Source organism: Mugil cephalus, chromosome 13, assembly GCF_022458985.1.
Source record: "Mugil cephalus isolate CIBA_MC_2020 chromosome 13, CIBA_Mcephalus_1.1, whole genome shotgun sequence".
Classification (NCBI taxonomy): Eukaryota; Metazoa; Chordata; class Actinopteri; order Mugiliformes; family Mugilidae; genus Mugil; species Mugil cephalus.
In genome coordinates, this window is record NC_061782.1 from 22,042,575 (window position 1) to 22,067,645 (window position 25,071).

The following is a 25,071-nucleotide window of genomic DNA, read 5'->3' on the forward strand; positions in this document are numbered from 1 at the left end:
TGACCCGCTGGTGTAGCATGAGAGAGAAACAGAAACAGATGGGAAGAGACTGACAGAGGCAGAGAGAGGAGATGACATTAAAACCACTTAGGATGTCTGTCTTTATCAGCCATTAGAAAGGCCATTTTCCATATAGGGACTTTTTGACATTTTGAATTTGTGCGTTGCTTTTTTCCTACTTTTAATGCAGTACATCAATAGAAAGCATTTGGTGTGATACAGTGAAAGCATTGTGGTTTATACCTACTCTCGAATAAATTCTAGTTTCATAAAAAAAAAATAATGAAAAGATCTTTCTTCTTCTTCTTTCTTTTTTTGAGTCTGCTTTCAGTCTAAGCATTTATAACAAACATTGTGGCATTACAAACTGTTATGTGACATGTTAAAAATATCAGTAACTTAAAAATATAAATAAGTTTGAACGGTTAAAAAAGTGAGATTAGCACATATAATATAAAATGGCAAAAATGCAATTTTTTTTAAAAAAAAGTTTCCCAATCCATTTTTGCAATTGACCTGGATGGCCTTGCTATCTGAGTTCTATTACTTCTGCCTGGCCCACGCTCACGGGATAACCGGGATAACTTCCTCATTGCATATAAACACCTGGGGCCTCATTTATGAAACCGTGCGTAGAAAAGGTTCTAAATTATGACGTAGGAATGAAACTTAGAATCTGTGTAAAGTCCTACGCACACTAATTAGTAATCTTTGATGATAAATCCCACCTGTTCTTAACTACCATGCTCGTGCATGGTTCGAGTTATTTGCATTCAGAAACTCCCCGAAATGACCATATATGGCAGCAACAACCCCTTTAAGAATGCGTTAAGGGATTTTCTGTGCTCTGTATGTAAACTGAGGCGAGATAAATTATTTCGTCCAACACTGCCGGGATGATTCTGCATAGTGTCGGCTGTGAAATGCCGCACATGTCTCCAAACTCTCGCTGAAATGTTCCGGACCAAATATCTCAGGTTGGACAGGAGAAGTGCACTGGGTTCAATCACGGTATAAATCCATCAGTAGCCTATGCTTTTGAGGAAGCGGTGTTAAACAGATCAGAATAATTAACGCTCTTTGAAAACGGTTCTCAAACCCCTCCAATATTACAAGATAATCAGTAGTGTAGTGTACTTCAACTTTTGTCTGGTAATTACTGACTGAGGATTATTATAAGAGACCAGCAATGTGGTAACGTGTGAAATTTGAGGTGCTGCTGAACACTGTGACTGTCTTAATGGGTTCTATGTGTAGTTCCGCTGCTCTACCACTAGAGTTTGTGTGTACGCACGATCAGAGTTGTGCGGAAATTTGCACACTTTTCTAAGCACAATTACAAATTGATAAATACCATACTTTGCTCGGAATGTGCCTAAGCTCTCATTATGCATAGATCTGTGCATACACACCGTTGATAAATGACGCCCCAGATGAAGCAACACCATAAATCACCGCTGTGGTTATTTCTACCTGTGGTTAGGGCTTCAACATTTATAGCCAAAGTAGACTGACTAAAATGATGGCACTAGAGAGCATCGTCAAACGCACACGACTGTCATAGAGAGTTGTAGGGACATAACATTGTAGAGGAATATTAAAATGATTAGGATTCATCCTCTGGAGACAGGAGTGTTGATATTGAATTTTCAAAGAGTGACTAACCATGCATAGTGTGTCTACTTTTGTCTATGAAGCAAGATTTCATCCAAGACCATGGTTAAATTTAAAATACGTTCTTTCACATTTGACGTAGGCACAAAGCATACTCCCAGCTGAAAGACATTTAGCTGTGATCTTTCTCACACACACACAAAAAAAAAAAAAAGAAAATCTGTGCCTTTGGACACGATTCAATTGATTCCATTGACTATTACGCAAACTTCCAACGGACTTCGTTTGTTGAACTATGTGAAGGATGTACATTTCTCAACACTTCACTGCTGCATTACATCATAAACCATTGATGTGGTGTGCAGTGTGACACACAAAGGATTTGCAATGTTCACTTCTTTGACTTGGGCAGTGTTTAATAAAAGAGACTAAACTGTCCTAAAGCGTATTTTTTATTGAAGTTTAAATTTTGAAGGTAATTCCACCAAATTTGAACCAAACCCATCTGATTTATGTTCTTTGACTGATTATGGAGTCGGAAAGCGTTTCACTGCCTTGCATCACTTGTTCCTGCCTGCAAGCCATTTAGCAGTGTTTAACCATAATGAAAATGCATAAGGTAGACAAACAGCAGCAGTTTAAACCTTAGCCTTTTATTCCCTTTCTTACTGCCCCACCCTCTCTGTCCGTGTCTGTCTCCCCCATCGTTCTTGTCCTCCCCCCACTGGGCTCTATCTAATAAAGCAGAAATGCCAGGCAAATAATCTTCAAAACACTTTAGTCTATATGTGCTCCGTACTCCAGTATCTATCTCAGCGCAGCCCTGTGCCATCCCTGTAGGCAGATTAGTGCATCTTATTGTCTTCCAGCCATTAGCAGCAGGGATGGAGAAAGGGAGATTATGATGAGGGGATTATACTGGCACAAACTCTTCTCTCTTTAATGGCCTAATCTCGTATTCTGCTGACCTCCCCTGACCTCTTCACACGGCTCCCCACAAATCAGCTCAGCCAGAGACTCGACAGTGTTTTCTGGCCTTCAGTTCACATCCCTTTTGTTTAGCTTTTATTTTTTCTCTTGTTTTCTCTTTGTCCAGTTTCCTTTCAGGACTAAATTAATTAAACAGAAGTGCATCATCTTTTACTGCAATTTACTGTGGACTTCACAACGAAAGAGTGAGCGCGCATGTGTGCAAGCGTCGTGCCAATAAACATCTGTTTTTTGTTTCCGTCTGTGCATTCACATATCTTTGTCCCCATAGGCAGGTAATAAGCACTGCGATCCGTAAACTAAATTAACTCTTAATACCAATGAGAAATCATTTAGCCTCCTCATACCTTAATCTCACTTGGTGCTAACTTTCTCTGACTTTATGACTCCCTATTAGCTTTGACACAAATGGTTGCATGCAGTCAGCATCACTCTGTTATTCCATGTTCCGTTGCTGCTTGTAGTTGCGTTACTGTGAAGTAATCTTTCCTCTATTTATTGGTTGAACTGTTTGCTGATCTGTGTGTTGTGTCCCTCTACATGTGAGGCACCTCATTTTTAAACTCTGGCATGTGTGTCATGCTCAGATATGATTGACTTAAAGGCTGTGACGGGAGCAAAAATAATTATTTATTTCCCAGTTTCCATGCATCCTATTAGAAATTCTCCCTTATGCCATCAGCCACCACTGGAGATAAACCCAGCATGGGAGTTAAAGAAGAAAGTCAGTAAAAGTGGCGGGCTCTCCTTTTAGCTGTCATTGAATTCGCATTAAAAATCTAAAATATTAATTTTCACATCAATAAAACTCCTAATCTTGCTTTGATGTGCGAGTTGGGTTTCTTCATTCTCAACAGTCAACATTCTCTTCTTCTTAAATGAATCTCGGCACATTCCCAGGCTACCAAACAGGTTTCCTGACGCTGTCCTTCTCCTCGTGCTGCTTACCATTTAATGTGCGTCAGCCGGCATCCTTCCTCTCAAAATGTTCTGGACAAACAAAGCAGTCGCACGTTGTGCTGTACATGTATGTTCTCACAGAAAGGACACACACACAAAGGACTTCCAAGGCGAAGGTTTTCTAGATTTCCAAGACCAATAATCACATTTTTCTAACGCGTTTTAACAAATTAAGATAAAAATGTGACTCGTTAAGGTAATCTAACTTCTATTAATCCCGTGAGGGAAATAAAAAGGTACAACAGGTCAAAAGACAAAAGAGAACATTACAGAGAGAACGTTACAGGTGAAGTAAATGTAGTAGGCTGTGCTACTACTGTACAGAAAAAGGTGTCTCAAACATGAATGTTGTTTTGTGAAATTATTTGTGCGTTAGCCTATCAGACTGTTAATTATGTTGTTGCTCATGATGGTCTCATCCAATCCAAATTGAATATAACTAGAACTGATTTTGATATCAGCAGTGAGAACTTGTCTCTACAGCGTTCCCATCCCAGAATATCAAACCATGTTTGCAATGGTGAGTTTATTTTTATTAGGTAAATGATATTTTATTTATGATGTTTTGATATTTTGGACATGTAGTGAAGTGAACATTATAGGACACGGAAGGAACTTTACTCTTAACTCTGTTACTTGACATGAAACATCTTACTCACTCCAGAACATCCGGTGACTACTGGGTTCCTCACTACACGTACAACATAAATATACCGGGGACATTTTCCCTAAAAGGCATTTTTTAAAAGAGCATTTCCTCCTCCAGGAGCCAAAGCCTTACTCCTCCTCTTTTATCAGCAACAGGAAGCGTAAACACAATGCCTTCTGGGAAATGCCGTTGGGTCCGTTAATGAAGGGTCATCATTAGTGTGCGGACACACCCTTCCTGGTATTCACCGCTGCCCCTGACTGCATGTCTGCATCAGCTTCTAACTTTGTGTTTTTATCAAGTCAACACTTTGCTCATTGAGTTTTATTCCCCACCTCCCTCCCTGCTGCCTTCTCTTTCTTTTTCTTGTTTGCTCTTTCGAAATTTTCCACTTCTGGCTTGTTGAATCTCTCAAGGTGAAAGCTGTATCTTATTTTTCACACAGTCTATTTCTGGCTCTCGTCTGTCATTCCTCCTTTTTTCTCCTTTTCTCACCTTTTCTGTTGTACCTCTCTCATTTCCCACCCCTCCTTATAACACCATCGCAGCCAGTCTAACGGTTGATTTTTTTTTTCTTCTATTAAATAGTTTACTGTTGCATTCAAAATCACGGGGAGCATTCATGGGAAGTCTTGAAATTGAAGTTTTTGTTCATAACTGCCAGTGTGTATATACTCAGTCTCTAGTCTTATATAATAATCTCATTTTAAACAGCAAGTGTCAGGCACCCAAATCTCACTTGAGGATTACAAAAAGTTATTTAGAGCGTCATTTATCAAAGGCATCTTTCAGAGGTATGAAGAATAAATAACATCCAGGAATATCTGTAATTACATCTGTACATTGTCCGCGGGCTAGAGAGTGTGCGTGAGTGTGACAGAGGAGCAGAAACAGACAGACGCAGAGATACAGTTGTCATTCTCCGGGATGTTTTGTGACTGGCAGACAGGTCTGACCTAGTTTCTGTCTACCAAAGGCTAAAGCGCAGAAACGAGTCAACAAGACTTCATAATCCTGGCGGCCGCTGAAGGGTATTTGAAGTTTACGCTCAAGTCTTGTTGTTGTTTGATTGTTTTAAAGACGGAAATACGATTTGATCACGTACTCGGTGATAAAATCCGCAGAGGGACAACAAATCAGTCTGTCTATAATCTGTCAGGTTTTGGTACTTTGTGTATCTGGGTGATGGATTCTTCTCGGCCGTTACTTCCTCGTTTTGTTTTACTGTTTAGACATGTGGCATTTCATTAAGAGGTGTAAACTTGCCGCTCTCTCACTGTCGGTTTGTTCCCCAGTTTAAACAGATTCCAGGACCTTACAGATGCATTTAAAAGGTTTGTGAGAAAAGCTCTTTAACAAACATAATAATATAATGATTTGATCAACATTGCTATGACGACTGCAGCAGTTGAAAGATCATAATTACGTCTTTAATCTCCCTAGAAAATGGTTCAGATGTGTCTCACTGTTGGGCAAGTCTGAGCTTGGAGAGGCTGTTGCTGTGGCTGTCCATCTGTTCAACACTTCTGCCCAAAGTAGCTCAACAACAACTGCACAGATTATACCTTATACATGAATTCATCATCCCCAGAGGATGATCCCTAAAGCTACCTGAGCGTCTAGGAGCATAAGGTATGGAGGCAAAAATATAATTCAATTAAATTTCCGCTTACTGTAAAACAGAAACTCAATATTCTTATACTTTGTTTGGGTTTCTTATTGCATCGCCTCACGGGAGGCACCATTACCCACAGGAAGAGCCTGTTTAAAATGGGTCAATTATTTTTTTACTATTTTGCTCTGTTGATAAAGTGTCACAAACAGCAGAATATCTGACCAGCATTTCCCAATGAAACATACTCGAACCTCTCCTGAAGATACAGTCTTCAGTTGTGCTGCATAAACATTTGCTGTTGCCGCTGTGTTTAGTCTACTTTTACTACCCTAAATTCAGGAGTTTATTTATTCATGTGCTTTGGGCGCAGAGAGTGATTTCTCATCTTCAAATCTGTCATGTTTTGCCTGCTGCATAGGGCAGCGTGTGTCTGTTGTTGAGATTAAAACAGGTTTAATCACAGAGCAGCTTCTAACAATCTGTCTGCCGGCAAGTCACACCAGGACCTCACACACAGATCACACACACAGTGTCCTCACTGACACTGTGACAGAGTCCAATCAGACGAATCTGCAGTTATGTCCCAGCATGTTATTTATGAATGATGTTGGCCAGCATTGGTGACAAACAATTATGTTTCAATTAGGGCAGATTATTTCCATCTCTTCTGTCAAAGCTGCCACTTCGAGTCAGTTCACTTCACAACTAGGCAGGCAATGTTAGCAGAATCCTGTAAATAAAACGGCGTTCAGACACGTCCAACAAACATCACATGGCTGCATTTAAACGCCTTACAATCAGGGAGTAGGAGCTAAGTCAGAGTAATAATAGTGTTATTCTTTTTTTTTTTTTTGTGGAGAAAACTGGGAAAAATATCCCAAAATAAAAACGTCCCAGTAGGAAATGGAGTATGTTATGCTACCGAATGTCAAGTGCAGAATACAGGTCAGTCACTGAAAAAAATAACCTCAACTGGGTCTTTCAGTAGTAATCACTGACTTCAGCTGAGCTAACATGGCCACAGCTGGACAGCTTGTCAACCAAACTGACATATATCTGAATGAATGAATGGCTCTAATCATGAATCTTGTGTCAGTGTGTGTATCTATGCGTGTGTGTGTGTGTGTGGGAGGTCGAAGTCTCCCAGATGGCACCCAAAGGATTTTCCCTGATAGTTCCCTCTCCAGGAATTAGACCAATGGGTTTAGTTGCATCAACGGCTTTCGACATTACATCCAAATCAAATCACTGCCTTAACGGTGGGCCGCGGGTCCAGACTCGGAGAAAATCCACCACGGCAGAGTAACCTCTTCCTTCAGTGTGGAACGACTACACATCAAGCTGTGGCTGTGACTCTGAATGAGCTCTCAAATGCCGTCTTTAGAAACCGCTCGCAAAAATAGGTGTCTGTACTGAAATCAGGCAGTGAGGGTTTATTTTCCCTTTCCTTTCATGTACTGTTTGACATTAAAAGTGTATAAATGGGACCTCAGACACACTATATGTATGCCGTGGAAGTCTTCAGCTGACAAAATGACACCGCTCGCCTGGCAAGATCTTGGCTGCGTTGTTAATATTAGATGTGTGTCATCAATACTTCACAGCTAAACCAACTAGACATCAACTTGACAGTCGGGATGAAACGCTGCCTCCCCCCCCCCCACCCCAATGTAGAACTCTCCTGGTGGTTTTAGTTTCCTTTTAATTTTTTCCCGCTGTGTCTACGATTCATCGTCATCTTAATGGTCACAGCCGTCTGTCTCCAGAAATGACAGTCCAGCCTCTGGGGGGGTGGGGGCAGCGCTCAATTACAGCATTCAAATCTACGCCGAGCTGTCCGAGATCATCGGCAAAACACATGTGAGCGGTGACAGCCTGTCCTTGAAGGGGGTTATAGTCATAATTTCAAGTTATTTCTGTATCTTATTTGAGACACTTTCTACCAGTATTCATGAGCGTTGATTCGCCCCGGAGTGAATGGGAAAGTAGTCTGGAGTGTTTTCAAGGGATCTGGCTCACATTTTCTGGCTGCGCCACCGTACGCTGCTTTTCAATCAGAGGGAAAAATATATTCACACTTCAGTTTGATGAAAGCTCAACCTGTATCTGTCTGTACATCTTGAGACGTACATGTTATCTAGGTACATGCACACGCACACATGCAAAAAAAAACATTTGTACAGTCAGCATTTATCTTTAGATCTACCCAACTTTTAAGACAGAAAGAGAAAACTTACTGCTCAAACAGAAAGTCCAAGGGAGACAGAAATGTCGGTCCACCCCCGATCCTCCGAGGTGCTCACTAACCCGCTCAAAATGTTAATTGATATAGCTGGTAGAAGTTACTGGCTGGTGTGCTGGGCTCAACAGAGGTTTAAAACCAGCTTCCACTCTGTTTTGCTCTCTCTTCTTTTCTTTTTTTTTGCCAGCTGCTTTGTTCCGATGTAGGAAGGGAGCAGCAGGTGCTGTTGCACAAGCGGGGAATTCGGTTTCAGTTTGATTTTCTGTTCGACTCCTTTTTTTTCTTTTTTTTTCCTGGTCTGGCAGCTTAGATAAGAAAGAAAGTCTGAGATGATGAGAAATGGGCCGACGACTCTTGGATGTATCCCAGAGATGGATTTCCAAAGGCAAACTGACAGAAACACTTGGCAGGTGAGGGTGACAGAGACGTTACTGAAAATCTCAATGGTTTCTTTTTTTCCCCCTCCAACAAATAAAAAGTCCAGTCACTCCAACTGTGGAGTTTCTACCTAAAACTTTCCTTCTTGTCCTCCTCAGGTTGTTGATATTTTTCCTCAGGTGTGACTCCAACAGGTTTAAGTCTCTCTTGAGTTTTTTTCTCCCTCCGCGCCGCCTCTGATGTGGTTTGCTTCTAACCAGCAGCTAAAAGTGTTGAACCACAGCTGCGTGACCACAGCCTCCCCTCTCTCCCTCTCTCTGTCACACACACACAAACACACACATACACACACACACACACACAGGTCACTGCCCACTTCCTCTTCCTGTTATTGTGGTTAGTCTTCTTCACTGGGGCTCTCTGCTACCGCTCCTTTTCCTGTCCTGGATGGGGAAGACAGAGAGAGAGATGGAGGTATGGAGAGGTGGTGTGTGATTGGTGGAAAGACGGAAAAGAGGGGAAGAGGCAGAGAGGGAGCGCATGTGTCGGAACGGCTCAGGGACGCACGGAGAGGCAGAGAAAGCAGCCGGCTCATGTTCATGAAGCAGATGGAGTGAGTGAGTGAGGGAGTGAGGGAGGAGAAGGGAGGGAGGGTTATGGAGAGTAAGGTGAGAGAGGCGTTACTTCTCAGCCCTTCTAGGAGAGAGAGAGAGGGACGGCGATGCAGAGTGGGGGGAGATTTATTATTCATGTGTGTGAGATAGGGATTAAGTTAAACAGGTTATTGGGGATAATCCTTGGAGATTTCCCCACATGAGGCTAGTAAATATTTCAGAGGGCTGACTCTTGCGGCTGATTGTGCGTGCGCGTGTGTGAGTGCTCCTAACAGAGAGATCTTGTCTGAGCCGGTAAATGAGACGAGAGGGACGCCTTGCCACACTTGCACCGACACAGACACAGACACAGACACACACTCCCTATGTCAGCCCCCTCCGCCACACTCGTCTTCTGGTCAGGGGGGAGTTGTTCGGCGGTAATTTGCCGAGTTGGGCAGGAAAGCTTGCTGTGTGTTTTTATATGAAATCTCTCCTGTGCCAGTAGCAGCAGAGTTCAGTCTTTCTTTTTTTCACCCTCAGCTCTCCCTCCGTTTCTCTCTCTTCCTTCCCCTCTCTCTCTCTCTGTCACTGTCTTTTTTCCCTCTCACTACTCTGTTTGCTCACTCTCTTGTTATTTGCAATTTTTCCGCTTAGCTCTACGTACGCCGCTTCCACAACATTTCATAACATCTGGGAGCAGTTTTGCCATGCGCCATACATCAACATTTACTTTGAATCTGTTTTATTGTAGCAGATGGCTCCGACTCTCTCCCTCTCTGTTTCTGTGGCGTTGCAAAATGTTACAAGTCCTTTAAACTACCCAACGAAAGGATTCATTGTTTGTCCCTGCCTTCACAGACAGTTATAGTGAATGACCTTCACAAAAATGATCAATATCACATGTTATTTTAGTCAGGACTCCCTTTGTTTAAGAAACGTTTTGCGCGTCAACAACAACAACAACAAAAAAGACCTCTAGGTACAAGGAGTTGCCGTTTATTTTTTTGTGTGCATGAGCATCGGCGCCTTTCACATCCTGCTGTTGGTTTCTCCCTGTTGTTAGGATGCCCTGCGGGAGACGCCACAGTAAAAATACCGGACTGTCCGCAACGTAACGTCGCCCTGAATCGCTGCGGCCAGTCGAACACAGAACAAATGAGCACACACTCCTGGCAATTTTCGCGAATGGCGTGTGTCACCGCCGAGACAGAGGACAAAATGAATGCTGCTGGGACAATTACTGAGGTAAATCTTCTCGGAAAGGTCTCACACTGTCATAAAAAAACGTCATGCCGCCTGTGCCTGCGCATCTGAGAGACTGTTTCACTTGTCTGCTGGATGTATTTCTTTCCGTTTCCCCGGGGAACCGCGTCTTTTCTAAATGTCTCCTTGTTTCTGATAAAAACGGAACATCTAACTTCAGGGAGAACCTTCTTCACTTCTCCTCTATCTGAGAACGAGTGTACATGTGCAAAGGTATGACTGTGGGTGTAAAACTGACATTTTCGACAGCTAAGAGACATATTGACTTGGATGACAGTCGCACACCAGAGAGCGAAAAGAAGAAAAAAAAAAGCCTGAAGGACGGTGACTGAAAATGTATCTTTATTTATTTATTTATTTTCAAATCTGGTATTTAATTATATTAATACCGTATATTAAATCACCTTAAAACTAACTTTACATTTGCTGAACTGAACTGAGCAGAGACAGTGATGTACGACAGTCAGGGAAAAGGAACAAAGGAGGAAACAAAAGAAAGAAAAAGAGTTTGTCCTCATGTCAGCTGTCTTTTCCTACAAGTAAATGAGGCGACGTGTACAAGAGTGACGCTTGTCTCATGAACAAAATGTCACAAATATGATGGAAACTCTCTTGTTTACACGTCTCTTTTTCCTCTACCCCTCTGTGTATCTCTGTCATTCTGTCTTTTCAAAAAAAAAATCCTCTTGCTCTTGGCCTACTTTCCTAAAAAACACTTTGGCACTGAAAATTGCATCCTCGTTCCATTCATGACATGTAAGGAAACGGCTGATATTCCCCCACTGGTGCTTTGACTGGAAGCAGACCACTGGGAGACAAACATCAAGGACCGGAGGGCTGAGAGTGTAGAAAATGTGGAAAGAGAGAGAAATGTCTGACACGATGGATCTTTGTAAAAAGTGTCTGCCTAGAAGGTCCACTTTCATCATTAACACCTACAGTGCTTTTGCTATACGGGTATGTAGACGTGAGTATGCAAAAGTGAGCGACCCAAATCACGATTGGAAATACTGAAACAAAAGGAGATTTATATAGCACTGGTGCTTTGCTTGTTGTCTCACCTTGCACTGGAAATGCTGCTTCTAATTCAAGCTAGTAATTGGCAGGTTTCTACATGTGTACTCTAGCATTAATGGCTTGTTTGTGGCTTTCTACTGTTTGGTATTTTAAATGGTCCATTCATTCATATAAAAGAATTTTTTTCCTTCTTATCAACACCACAGGTTCTAATCATCGGCGGCAATAATGTTTCTGTGAGAATGTTCCCCCTGAGGTTTTCAAATGTCATTCTTTAACAGCGCTGACCTTTGAGCAGGCTAGGTTTTGAAGGTACTTGTGATTATTTCATTGTAGAATATTGGCTTTTTCACTTGATCAGTTGCTTATTTTGAACTGGGTTTTAGCAAAAATAGCTTTACCTCCTCTCCCCTCAGGAAGTGATTCGGTTTTTCAATAAACAGCTTAAAACCATCTGTGAAGGTTCCCGGTCATCCAGGTCGAGGCATATCCAAAAGTGTGAATGGGGTTCACACCCTGAGAACGTCTCATTCAGCTTCACGCCTAATTGGGCGGCTTAGAATTTTATTTAGCTGGTTAAAGTAGAGTGGGGCGGGTGAACAAAATTTGTGTTGGTTTAAGATAATTTTAGTGTTTGTTTTTTTAATTATATTTTAATGCTGATTGAAAATGACCTGCAGTGTGTTTACTCCTCTGAAGGCAGTGTGCGCGTGCTGAATCTGTGCCGCTCACTTCAGAGTAGAGAAGTGCTCCATCTGTCTATCAGACTGCAATATGTCATCACATGCCTTTAGCCAGATGTGAATAGGTGTGGTGACTGGATTTTCAGTTTGTTGCTCTGTAATTCATATGCAGCGACTGCGTAGTTGTTGTATGACAGACTACGCTAGTGTAAGCAATCTGGGGGGTCAAAATATTGATCTAATGTTCTGGGTGGTTTTGTTGGCTTTTTGTCAATTCATAAACAGCTTTTGGACTGGAAACCATGGATCTGGCAACACTCGACCCTGGTCACTACCAGGTCTTTAACCTAGAGTACCGTTCATTGGAGAAGCAGAGCCAGCTCAAAACAGATTCCTCCAATTACAGGTGGGAATCAGTCACTACGGAGGTTGTCCGTGTGAGTTTTGGGTGGACAACACATCCACATGTGATTATATTCGAACCCCAGCTTCCCCCCAGTCTTTTAGAACTGAAGAAGCTACTCGGATGAAACCTATTCAAGAAACCCTACAGTCAATTCAGGTCCAGTTACCCTTGTTTCAGCTTGTGTTTTGGATAAGCTCAAAAACCCATCCTCAAAATATGGTAAAATACTCTTAATTGTGTTTCATCTGCATGCCTTTAAAAAACAAACAAACAAAAAAAACGTCCAGTTAACAAAATGAAAGAAAGTAAGCATGGAATAGTCCCATATTTAGGAAAATAAACAAAAATGATCTTTACCAGTAATAGAATAAATCCAGCTTTAGTCGTGTCTTACTCCCACTGGTGCTTAAAAGAAGCCCACATCGACTGACAGACATTTATGTATTGAGTTTTTCTCTGTTGCAATTAAATGAAATGTAATTAAGTTAAATACCGAGGTGTGAAGGCATAATCATTTGATTTGAATAGCCATATTATGGCTCCATTATAGAGCGATGTTTATTTTTTTCTTCATTTTCAGGCCGGTTTGTTGTCCTCAACTCCTGAGGCCAGCATTATATTCATTCATCCTCCTCAACCTTCCATCACAACTTGCCAACACACTACCTTTCGTCACAACAAATTCCATTGCACACACCGTTATCTGCAAGCGCCAGGCTGCACATATGTAAAAGAGCAGGAAAAAAAACAGCTGTGAAATCTGACCATCTGTCCTGCTGGTATTGGTGTTATTGGTATAATACCTAATTATCACATTTTAGAAAGACATGAAAGGAAAGGTAAAGGACTACAGTTTCCCATAAATGGACTGAATATTGCATTATACACTGTTACGTTTTAGAGCTTATATCATTTCACTTCTCAACTCAACCTTTTATCTGATCATCCAGTTGTAGGACAAAAACGCTACAGTTTTCCCGGGTTTAAAATCTTACTTTAGCTCCCGCTTTTCAAAATCTCACAATCTTATCTGGTAAAGAGAGCGATTACTGGTCTTGGGGTTGAAATGAGTGTTTCTTGCTGCCGTTTGGCCAGCGCTTGCATCATCAGGTGTAGGAGCTGTGAACGTAGCCTGCCTTCAAGATACACAGTATTGACAAGTGTGTGGAGTATAAAGGCATGTCATAATATGACAAAAAAAAAAAAAAAAAAAACTGCATGGAGATGAGGTTGGAGAAATGTGAAGTAATTCCTGGAACGGCGAGAACGGGGACAGAACTCCTCCGCGTGTCCTTGGTGAATCATTTGGATACAAAGGCCCGTGCTAACAGAGAAGGGAGCATGAACTTTAACACCAACTGCAACCTTAAGTTCTAAGAAGAAAATAAACAAAAACACACACACAAAAAACGAGGGCAGCAGAACTTGTACTATAGTTAGTTGCCCTCATTTAAACTTCACAGAAAACATTTAAAAATGTTAATTAGACAAATCGAAAGGAAGGAAGAAAATATCTTCTTACTGAGTAACTGTCATCGTGCATGTAACTGCTAAGTCTGTGAATGTTCTCACCTTTAAATGTTAGCATTTAACACCCATTTCATCCAACTATATTTGCTGTAGATTAGACTTACTATATCCTGCGCGTACATACATTTAAAGAAGAATACTATACACCCACCTCGAACTGTACCGTGAAGAACAATGTTTCACAGCTTATTACTGCACAAGCTGATCACTAAATAAATTCAGCGTGCATTTTCAGTCATGATTCATTAGTCGCGCTGCAACATATTTGTTAATCACCTCAGCCGCGCCACAAAAAGGCTGTTAGAAAAGCATTATGTAAATGGCAGCGAGTACATTTCAGCACAGCGTTAGAAATGGTTCATTGGCTTTACAGATTTTCTCAATGTGTGGTTGCATCAGAGGCCATTCATACTTGACGAAAAGCTCCGTATCTCTAGTTTTAACTCATCTATGTCACCTGTCTTACATTTGGGTCAAACATAGAAGAGTATTAAATGCAACATGGACGCTTGAGCAAATGCAGATAATTATGTATGTCATTAAACAGGTTATTGTTCTGAATGGCCTAAATGACTAATATTACTGCAGATTATCACTAGATATATACTAGAACATACGTATACCCAAGAAGTCTAGATAGCACTGCCTGCCGCGCTGTCATGGTCCAGTTGTGGTGATAAAAAATGGTCAGTGATGAAAGCTTAGACGAATCTCCTGTTATCAGTTTATGTTGGCGTCAAATTTTAGCCAGATAAGTAAACAAAGTACACTCTTGATGCGGCTTGGCTGAGAAACATGACAGACTTCACACTAGTCAGCAACTGATTTCACAACATGCACGGTTACAACAGGACGAGTGATACTGACTGTAAATACAAACAGGTTTTCATTTAGCCTGACTTTCACTTCACCATTTCGTTTGCGGAAGAGCACTGTAGGCTTCCGATGTGTTATTTCCTTCAGAATGTTGTGATCAACAATGCACTGATAAGGTCCAAAATGATCACCCTTTTTGGTCCCTAAAAGTGAGGAGATGAAGAGCCACAAGCCACACTTTTTAATTATTCATTCCGACATGCTGTACAGTCAGTGCTGGTGTCTTTTAGCCGTGAAGCTTTCCCTAACCTTAACCAAGCATTTAAAATTGCAACCATGACATCAAAGAGATCAAAGTTCTCTTAAACCTCATTTTCACCCAAACCGCAAAGTTTTCCAAGCCCCTTTGACAGATTAACCTGAACCATGTTTCTCTTATCTGCTTCAAAACCATAGCCATAACATTAAGTGCGTTTCCATCACAGTTTTTCACTAAATGACAACGATATTTCTGAAATTTCGGTAAAGTACATTTGTGGTTGTACGTGTTTCCAATGAAAGGTGTTTTGCGAATGAGTTGTAACTCTCGTAAAGTCTCAAACGTACTGGTCACATGACCCCCTGCATCTTTTCCAGTGGCGCTGGTGACTGGGAAAAGCGGAAAAAAATGTTTCCATTGCATTTTTTGCGATACACTTTTACATCGATGTGTTTGAAAAACCACCTCATGAGAGCGTGAAAGTGTTTTAGTGATATTTGAGAGTAGGCGTTTCCATTATCAGTTTTTTATTGCGATATTTGGGTTTTGCGCATTTCCTGATGGGATTCCAAGTGTCACATAACTGAATTGCAGTAGCTGTCAGCGGTGACTGTTAATGCTTTTGTAAACCAAACACAAATGAAGTCTTCTTAGAAATGGGGACATCATGGTGAAAGGCCTTTGTGGTTTAATTTGGAGGACTTCTTGCAAAACCCACAGGTGAGTCTATTACTATCTGAGGCGTAATTTTTCATTTTCCAAAAATTGAACAGACCGCAGCATACAACAACGGTGATGCTGTGCCGCCGATCCACAAAATGCCCTTACAGTTTTTTACGGCCCAGGATCTGCTTTCCACAAATTATCTGTAGTGTACAGGCTATCAAAACCCAAAATGGAGCCTGTGTGTAGCTGCCTCAGGCAAACAGTGGGTGTCCTGTCTCACCACAACAAACAGTTTAGAACAGGTCAGACTGAGTTGCAGATGTATCATGTGCCTGCGTATAAAAAGCAGAACTATCTAGCTTTCCCTTATGCTGTCAATCAGCACTATCCCAACAGCTCGGCACCTGCCCTTGATTTCTATTCTCAAGCTGTAGTAGGACTAGAGAGTGAAATTTAAAGGGCTATAGAATTTACAAATTGCAGTTTAAAGATAGAAACAACTGCAGTCTATTGCCCCAGTTTTTATCCAGTACCTGTTTACTTGTAGTGTAATTATCTTCCACTGTGGATTATTTGCCCTCTGTATTAAACTCATCTTTTATTTATTTATTTTTTTTTTTTTACTGCATCAAGATCTACAAATAAAACCTGAATCAAAACCACTGCTATGCCACGATAAGTGTTTTCATATTCCATAGGTTACATCTAAATTCAGACACGTTTGGAACACTTGCACTCTGGAAACGTTGTGAAAACGAAGTCATGGCGAACAAAGGAAAACGCCCCACTCTCCCACGACCTCAGTTAAAAAACGTCATTTCAATTTTCACCAGCTTGAGTTGTTACGAAACACGGATCCAGACAGATGTATGTTAGGACATTAACCCCTGCATGAGTGCTTTTGTGTGACTGTGTAATGCTTGCCTACATGTGTGTGCTTACTGTGTGTGTGTGTGTGTGTGCGTGCTGTTTAAATATATCCCTGAGGACAAATGACGAGGAGATGATATCTTGTGAAGTGTGCCCTTTAAAAATAGCAGGGTCGCTGTCAACATTACTCGGCTCTGGATGAGCTCTCTGTTTCTGTGCGCGCATTTGTCAGCGCGTGTTTGTGTGTTTATAGTCCTGCATGCCACCATAAATTGCGTGTGTGCGCACAATTACATGTGTGTTTGTGTGCAAGCGCCCCTCTACTCTATTTGAGTCTGCACCACATGTGTGTAGACAAGTAACAGCTATTAAGATCTGTCATCGTGCATGACTGATCTCTACATGCCTTGTGTGTGTGTGCTAATAAACGTGTGTGTCTGCAAAGAGGTATGAGGTGCATTTATCCAGAGCTCCTGTGACTGATGTACATAGTAATGTGAAACACTGCCCCAGGGTGACACAGATAGAGAGAGAATCAGAACGGGGAGGGGGGTAATAAAAAAGGTGGACAAGGAGACAAAAGAACAAAAAACAAATAATGTAAGCAACAATATATTTTAATGTTATTCCTCTGTGATTAAACGACAAGCCGCGGATATATGTAGTGAAAATATTTTGGCAAATATAAGTATGTATATAGGTATGTTTACGTACGATTATTTTACTGTCAGGGTTTAAAATGGACTGTTCGGAACAAAATCTAGTTTACTTTGCCTCATATTCCCATTTCTTTTCTACTCCTTCATCCAATCTGACTAATCGATCACTAACAACAGATATATAGTTGCACTGGGAGCCTCATCTCCTCAGGTCAATGCTTTTTATTAACACTGGAATCAAATGGTTTTATGCATGCAAACATAGTGGAGCAGTTAGATGAAGATAAAGACCCGTATATTTCTAGTGTGGAAGTAATTTCCCTTGGGAGTTGCCGAAGACCAAAAACACAGCTAGTAGATGAGTGACTGTCTGATTTTCAGTGGGTGGCCTGAAACACAACTACAAATCAGCGATAATGTTGCTCAATGCCTCCTCCCTGTGTGAAGGGGCAACCGTATATTAACATGTTTGCTATGTAAGATGTATCAGGGGATGATGCTGAGTGACCAAAAAAACATGTATTCAAGAGACAGTCACACCGTAGAATCTGTCGTAAAATGCGTTATGTATTTACATGCACAATTGTATACGTATCATTTAAAAATACTGTTAAATTTGCATTTAATGTGAATAATTTCTTCTGTTAAGGTAAATACTGTAAATGCCGTTTCAAGCTTTCATTTAAAAGCAGTCAGTGTACAAAGCCGGAGATAAAATATGAAGGTAAACGAGGAAGGAGGGGAGGGGAGACGAGTTAGGAGGCGCTGAAGGATGGAGGAAACGCACACACGCGTACAAAGAATTTATATGCAGCACCCCCATTAAAATCCAGAGATAACGACCTACAAATTTCTCCCAAACAGACTCTCCTCCCTGCTGCCTCATCTTGTTTCACTCCCCCATCTCTCCTTGTCTCTCCCACCTGTCTGTCTCTTATTGCTGCTGTCTTTCATCACTCCCTCCGCTCTGTGGCCGAAACCTATCAGAGGTTGAATCAATGACGAGATGTCTGAGGGTGTCTCTGTGTGTATATCTGAGATCTGAGTTAAGGAAAATGCGTGTTTGCCTTAGCACATTGAGAGAAGAAATCGGTGTGTGTATGTGTGCTCCTTCCTCATTATGGAGAGTTTTCGCAATTGTGTGGTTTAATGTGCTCTGCAGAGCTCTCATTTCAGTGTTTCATATATCAAAAAGTGTGGAAAAAAACACATTTATATGTGTGTGTGTGTGTGTGTGTGTGTGTGTGTGTGTGTGTGTGTGTGTAAAGGCGTTTCAGTGTATTTCTTTGAGGATCCTAACTAGTGGATGCTAAATAATGCAGCGGTCTGCCGAATGCCTCTCCTCCCCAACAACATCCTGATTAGTGATTCGGGGTTTGAAAATGTTAATGCTTTTAACACAGTCACTCCTCATTCTCATCAAAACTGAGAAAATATCAGGACTAAAGGGGCTCGCTCGTAGCATAGACGTAGTCATGGACATAAGCAGATATAGATAAAAGGAGTCGTGTCACATCACATACAGGCAGACACACAAACATGCTATACAGAAGCTGACGCCTGCATGCCAACATGCACATGGATGGCTCATCTGTTCATTCTTTCATTATCTAGTCCTCTAGATGGTTGCCACTCTAACACCGGGTTTACACAAAAAGACAAACAACCATTCACACTGACATGCACACCTAGGACCAACCTAGAATCACCAATTAACCCAACAAGCATGTCTTTGGATTGTGGAAGGAAGCACCTGGAGGAAGCATACAAGCTCCCAATATCCTAGCTCCAGCCCAAGCCCCAGCCCTAGCCCTAGCCCCCAAACCATTTGTCCATGGTTTCCCTCCTTTGCATCTCTGTATATCCATTCAGACATATTCCATTTGGACTTGACTCAGGTGCAAATTGTGACGAATTGAAGTGGAGGTTGAAGGCTGAGAGAACAGCTTTGAGGTGCCATCCCTACCCTAAGATTCCTCCCCCATAAACACACTCAGTTGATCAGATTTAACCAACACCAGTAACAAGAGAAAAGAACTGGTCTTTCGGGCTAAAGGAGAAAATGTTGGCTTTACTGTTGATTTGTCCTGCTGCAACAGTCACATCCAGGACAATCAAATAATTTTCCGTACAGACCTCCACTATAAAAAGACACAAAGTAAAAATGTTCACTAGACATCTAGGAGTACTCTGTTATTTTGGACGTGCTGTCATACTCAGGAGCTCAGGAGGTAGAGCGGTCGTCCAATAACCCAAAGGTTGGCGGTTCGATTCTGGCCTATCCCCAGTCTGTCTGTTGTATCCTTGGGCACGACACTAAACCCACCTTGCCCATAGGTGTATGCTCCCTGGTGTATGATTGCGAGTCAGTTGGTGGTGGCCGGAGAGGCCGTAGGCGCGGACTAGCAGCCACGGTTCCATCAGTCTGCCCCAGGGAAGCTGTCACTACTGAGGTAGTTTACCACCACCAGGGTGTGACAGTGTGAGCGAATGAATAATGCATCCAATTGTAAGCGCTTTGAGTGTCTATGATAAGGCGCTATATAAAACCAATGCATTATTAATATTATTATCATTATATTAGCAGGGCGAGAGTTGTGGTTAGCAGTTAAACAACAAAAACTGGTAACTCTCAGCTTGATTTAGTGCATATTCCACAGCCTCCAACCGATCTTTTTCATCCACTTATCTTCAGTCAGGTTGCAGAGGCAAGTGGCTCTGCAACAAAAATGCAAAAGCATAGTACTGCAGTCATCCCTCAAGAGGGATCAGGAGGCATTCCCATGCCAGATGCGATGTAATCCTTTCTGAAAGTGTTAAGTCTCTCACAGGGTTTCCTCCCAGCTGGCCGTCCCCGAAGGGAGGTGCCCAAGAAGCATCTTCACCAAATATCCAACCACCTCCTAAAGCACTATCCAAATATCTTAACCAGAAAATCAAGAGGATCTTAACAGAATATGCTTTTTATTCCATATCCAATTATGAATATTGTCATTTTCTAAATTATAGACTGTGATTAGGTATGTAAACTTAATAATCATGCTTTCTTCTCTCATAGTATATCTGTCAGTGTATTGTTGAAGAAGCCTTCACGACACCGGCAACATCTCACAGCGGCACCAGCGAGCAGCACAGCTCAACACTTTGTTTACAGGTGATGGGAGAGATGCTCAACTTCTGAAATGAGGCAATAGAAAACCAACTCACATCGCAGCACAGAGCATTAAAATGCGGAACCGTAAAAATGGCATGCGTTTTATTCTCTCTTGTTTGAATTTTGGGTAGCGCTCAGCAAACAAGGTGAAAAGAATGAGCTCCCTTTTTTTTAAGTGACAGGGAAAGACTTTATCTTTTCAAATGACTGAATTCAAATGAACTCGCAGTGCAACAGAAAATGTGTTCAGTTTGAAGTGCCTGAGGCGGAAAGGAAGAAATAAACATGCTCTGCTCGCTTCCTTTTGTTATTCCTCCTGCTTTTTGGTTTGAAAAGTGGAGCTTTTTCAGAGGAATTCTACAGCTGTGTGCTGTTTAATATTTATAGAGAAAACAATTTATATATTGTGTGTTTTTAGTTATTTCAAATACATGAACACTATAGCTGAAACATATGCCGGAGTCTCTTATATATTCATGATGCTTTTGTGTGCTGCCTCCCCTCTCAGGTTTCCTGGCACTGTTATTTATGTATTAATTCTTTTTAATCATTTTGCTACAGGCACAGGAATATTGTCGCTGGAGCTATCTAGGAACCGTATTGTGCTGTTGGGATCAGTGCGTGTCCCTCTGGATTTAAACAGCTGCTAAATGTGTTAAGAGGTAACAATGTAGATGGTTTCATTTCCAAGGTCACCAAACTGTGTGATTTTCTTTGACTTCTAGTCACCCAGCTGTGATGCAGAGAGCATCAAGGTTAAAATGGTTTGATGTTTTCAGTAGGTGACCCCCCCTCGCTCCCCACTCCACACACACTCTCTCTGTCTCTCTCTCTGATGACGCAACCTCTCATCACTCCTTGCCAAACGGCGCTAACTAGTGCCCAGGCTCCAGGGCTGTCTCCCTTGTGCCTTTTCTTGATTTTTTTTATTTATTTATTTTTTTTTTTTGTCTTCTTTATTGGTGTTTTTTTATTTCCGGCACGGGATTCATGTGCCCTCCCTGGAAGCACGAGGCGCACCGAGCAAGCCAAACAAATCTGACTGAGTTGTTTATCACAAAGCGCTTGAATGTCAACTTGGCAAAACCTGCAGCTATGGCTGTTGTGTGGAAAGGAATGAGAGTAATTACACAGACTGACAGACACAAACACACAAACAAAAGCTTGCAGGAGATGCAACAGTGCAATCAGAGACACAAACACACACACACACTGTTTTTTTTTTATAATAAACAGACTGAGGCGATGCTTTCATGTTGTCTGTCAGTTAACTGTGTGATGAATCCGTTAATTGTCTTTCTCTCTCCACCTTTCCCTTCTTTACTTCACCTCCTTCTTCCTCAAATCTTCTCTCTAACACTCCTTCCACCCGTATCTGTCTTTCCCCCTCTCTCTCTGTCTCTCTCCACCCCCTTTGCCTCTTTTTCTTGCATGGTTCAATGATTGGAGACTTCAAATTGCCACAGAATTTCATCATAAAACCCCAGTCTGCTCTTACTGCCCTTGTTGCCTCCTGCCAAACACACAAAGATATGCAAGCGCACACACGTGTCCATGCTAACATGCCACTAGGACCTACTACTCAGGGTAACCATGCGAGAAACAAATGGAGAAATGTATATATATATATATATATTTATAAAAAACGTGAATAAATGGACGTCTTATGTTGCAATAAGTGGGAAAAAATAAATATTTATTCAAGTGTTTAATGCATACAAATCAACTAAAGCACACAGAAGAGCAGAAGAGGCAGATAAGAATGGCTTGAATATTAGGCAAATAGGCAGGCAGGCTGTTTTGAGCTCACTGCTCTCCCTCGGGCTGCTACAAAACACTTTTTGGACAAACATGTAAATACACAGCCGAATTTATATGCAGGGACAATCACCACTCCTGAATGGCCTTTGGGATTCGGGAATAGATTCCAAAATAGCGCACCGATGCATTCTTATTTATCGCATCCCAATACAAGCAAAATGAACACAATTTAAACCTTTTTAGAGGTTGTTTTTGTTTTTAGAAAACAATGTTCATCAAACCCACATTTGATCACGTTTTAAACCTGCCCTTTTTTCTTTTTTTGATGCAGTAAACAATGAGTCTATCACAGGGTGACGGTTTCAATGCTGTGAATCCACATTTTCATTTTCTGTAACCGCTTGGTTTCAGCTGTCACTGGGGGAAAGGTACACCCTGGACAGGCTGCCAGTCTTTCGTAGGGCAAACACAGAGAGACATACAACCACACCTACGGACAATGCACAATCACCAATCAACCTAACAAACGTGTTTTTAGATGGTGGAAGGAAGCCAGAGTACCCGGAGAGAACCCACGCAGACACAGAGATAACATGCAAACCCCACACAGGTGTGAAGCATCAGCGCTAACCACCCCAGCAGAGATCATGCTGTGATCAAAGGTTTCGCTAATACGGTTTACACTGAGTTGACTGTCAGAAAGGTAGTGATTCAACTGGGCGATCATTTTAGGGGATGTAGTTTGTGGGGCTGTTAAACTCTATCGAATTGAACACTGAAGTCTTTCTGTTATTCAGCCTCGCCCACTGACTAAAATGGGGTTGTCGAAATAATAGAAACGTGTTTGCCGGGGTTCTATTTTCTGTTTCCCCTGTGCTCCCTGCACCTGGTCCCTGGACAGCTCGCCCTGCCCTGGTTGATTTAACTCACCTGCTTTCCATCTAATCGTCAAGCCTCCATAAAAAACCCGGTCCCTGACTTCACCTTCACCAGTTTGTATCGTCTTGATCAACTGTTGTTTTGTGTCACAGCCTTTGTGCTTAATTAGTGTTCTGACAGTTCTAACCTCTAACTTTGGAGTCTTGTATTTTGTTTACTTGGGTGAGCCCTAAGCTACTCCTCTCCCGCATTTGGTCCAACAGCCTCCAAACTACAATATTATGGGTTTTGCCATCAGCTGCCAAAACCCAGCGTTTTCTGCTTTTCTTCACCTGGTGTGTCTTTTTTTTCCCTGGGTTGTGTAGACTTGCGTTTGGGTCTTTCTTTTTTTTTTTTTTTTTTTTTTGTGGAAACCTAACACTGCTGGTACAACACAATACAAACCACAGACTCCAAAATGAAAACTGTTGAATCAGCAGGTCTTTCCAGTTCTTTTAAATTAATGCTGAATACCATAATGTTCATGAAGCTAAGACTTAATGCAGTGCTGCTGATGATTTGTCACTATATGGAGTGAATACCAATAGAAAAACAGGTAGCAAAAATAGAAAAGCATATCTAAGTCTTATGTTCCACCTCCCAGATGGAGCTGGAACATCAGCATTCATAGCACAATGCCTTAAAATATGCAAGATATTTCCTCCACTGACGCTCGAGAGTTTCAAAACAATCTACCTCCACCTTTTCACATTTCTGTTTAGAAGACGGGCATTTTTTGTACCTGGGGGGGGGGGGGGGGGGGGGAAAGGATAATGGGCGCGTGCTTACCTTCTGGAGTCTATAAATATACAATGCACAATTTGTGCAATTTCTGGGAGTACGAAAGGGTTAAACTGATAGAGTCAACCCCGATAACAATCCTCAGTAGTTACGCATTGATCTTTCAAATTAGATCATTTAATTGTTGCGCTCTACACACAAAAGGAAACTAGTCACAGAGTTGACGCAGACCTGAACATTTACGGTTACACACTGGTCAGCTGGCTATATTTACCACATGACGATTCATTTCCATTAAGGAAACGCGAGGCTCACATCAAAGGTGATTTCCATAAAAGGATTTCCTTGCTCTGGCATCTGGAATCCCAGTGTGTTAGAGCAGCGTGTGTGTGCGTGTGTGCATGTGTGTGTATATGTGTGTGTGTTTGTGAACCAAATGAGACATTGAGAAAAAGACTTAATCTCATCTAGCCAATCCTTAATCAGGACCTCCAGTCCTTCCTCTGGTGGTTTTCCCCAGCAACAACCCTTCACTTCCTGCAAGTATTCCTCTGATTTGGCTGTGTTTGTGTGGGCAGTATGTTTGGCTATGCATGGTTTTGTGTGCGCATGTTTGTCATTGTTTCTAAATGTTTACATTTGGCATGGGAGGAGACAGAGCCTTTGTGTGCATGTGGCTACTTTTAATTATATTATGATTAGTTGTTGTATTTATTTATTTATTTTTTATTTGGGTTCTGTCACTTTTGGAGCTGTTTCACTAATGAAGATATCTGGTAAAGCAAAGGTAAAAAAAAATAAAATAAAAAAATAAATCTTTGGGGAACACCTGGATTAACCAATAAGCTGTGACTGAGGCAACAATAGAAATTTGAAAATAATATCAACCCCACCCTTTGACTGTTTAACATTTTAATGAAACTGAGGTTTGTAAAGCTCCATCCACATTGGCCAGAGGAGCAGGTGCGGCTGCACTGCTCTAGAGCTTTAACAGACAGTTAAAGTGACTGTTGTCCAGCTGTGGACTGGTCAAAAGTTTCCATGGGCTCAACAGGAAGAGAGAGGTTACAGGGTTCCACAGGGCTCTGTGTATGTGTGAGTGAGTGTTTTTCTGCTACTGTTTCAATAGGAGGAAGTCAGACTGGCCCCGCACAGCAGAAGAATTCCTCGATCCAAAGCATTTCACGCTGCTCGCGTCACTTTGTTGAGCTGCCGTGTGCTCACTGTCACTGTCCTGCTGGTCTCTGCCGTTGACTCATGACAGAAGAATGAACGACTTAGTAA

At 41.7% G+C, this 25,071-nt stretch overlaps 1 protein-coding gene and 1 long non-coding RNA gene across 2 annotated transcripts in view; one reads left to right on the top strand and one right to left on the bottom strand.

Moving 5' to 3' along the window:
* cdh5 (cadherin 5) overlaps positions 1-8,741 on the bottom strand; it is a 30,262-nt gene extending 21,521 nt beyond the window's left edge. The window contains exon 1 of the mRNA XM_047602118.1: positions 8,066-8,741. The gene's annotated coding sequence lies outside the window, so the exon portion shown is untranslated. The remainder of the gene's footprint in view (positions 1-8,065) is intronic.
* Positions 8,742-8,848: 107 nt separating this feature from the next.
* LOC125018332 overlaps positions 8,849-25,071 on the top strand; it is a 29,976-nt gene continuing 13,753 nt past the window's right edge. The window contains exons 1-2 of the long non-coding RNA XR_007113934.1: positions 8,849-8,922; positions 10,108-10,289. This is a non-coding gene — a long non-coding RNA (uncharacterized LOC125018332). The remainder of the gene's footprint in view (positions 8,923-10,107; positions 10,290-25,071) is intronic.